The sequence below is a fragment of the Physeter macrocephalus genome, chromosome 14 (genome assembly GCF_002837175.3).
Source record: "Physeter macrocephalus isolate SW-GA chromosome 14, ASM283717v5, whole genome shotgun sequence".
In the NCBI taxonomy this organism is placed as follows: domain Eukaryota; kingdom Metazoa; phylum Chordata; class Mammalia; order Artiodactyla; family Physeteridae; genus Physeter; species Physeter macrocephalus.
The window spans coordinates 75568985-75569941 of NC_041227.1; the positions used below are offsets into that span (position 1 = coordinate 75568985).

At 49.1% G+C, this 957-nt stretch overlaps 1 protein-coding gene across 2 annotated transcripts in view; it reads left to right on the forward strand.

Moving 5' to 3' along the window:
- Positions 1–957, forward strand: part of FAM200A (family with sequence similarity 200 member A) — a 6077-nt gene that overhangs the window by 1997 nt on the left and 3123 nt on the right. The gene's annotated exons all lie outside the window — the stretch shown is intronic.

Sequence of the window (957 nt, forward strand, 5' to 3'; positions counted from 1 at the left end):
CAGGCTCAGTAGTTGTGGCTCATGGGCCCAGCCGCTCCGCGGCACGTGGGATCCTCCCGGACCGGGGCACGAACCCGCGTCCCCTGCATCGGCAGGCGGCCTGTCAACCACTGCGCCACCAGGGAAGCCCTACAGTCTTTATTCTTGAGGAGTAGTCTAGTTGAAATAAGGCATGAAAGCATTAAAAATTAAATTTCAGGGTAAAAACTCTCCAAATATTGCATACCAAACTGGAGCCAGCTAGTGAGCGTCAAGTCAAGTGATGATTGACTGCCGGAATCATTCCAGAAATGCAAAATAAAACCCAGTCTTGCTACTGCTACTTGCCCAGAACGAGAGCAGGGAAACACTCCAGAGGGGCCTGGCCATGTCCTGACCCCAGCCCTGTATCTTTGGGTTTCACTCCCTTGGAGTCACTTCATTCCGATTCATACTGCCAGTGGTAGGGAAGGCCTCTAGGAAGGTGATATTTCCCCATACCCCACCTTTAAATCTTTGATGAGATGTCAAAAACCAAGATTCCTTTTCCTTGATCTTAAAATACCTGAGAAAGAATGAGATTGTCAGACAATATATCACTAAAAATGAAGGGAAATGAGCAAAGAAAATAAAATAGTTGGAAGATGAAAATAAGAACGGCAACACAAATGATGACAGAATATAAATGCTATAAGATGGCTATCAGGAAAGCTTAAATGCGTTTCAGTGTTTTTAAAAAATAAATACAAGTTTTAATTGTTTTCCCCCGTGCCCCAATGGATGGTCTTGTACACCGTACTTTGGTGATCACTTTTTAAGAGTATCTAGGGCTTCCCTGGTGGCGCAGTGGTTGAGAGTCCGCCTGCCGATGCAGGGGACGCGGGTTCGTGCCCCGGTCCGGGAAGATCCCACAGGCCGCGGAGCGGCTGGGCCCGTGAGCCATGGCCGCTGAGCCTGCGCGTCCGGAGCCTGCGCTCC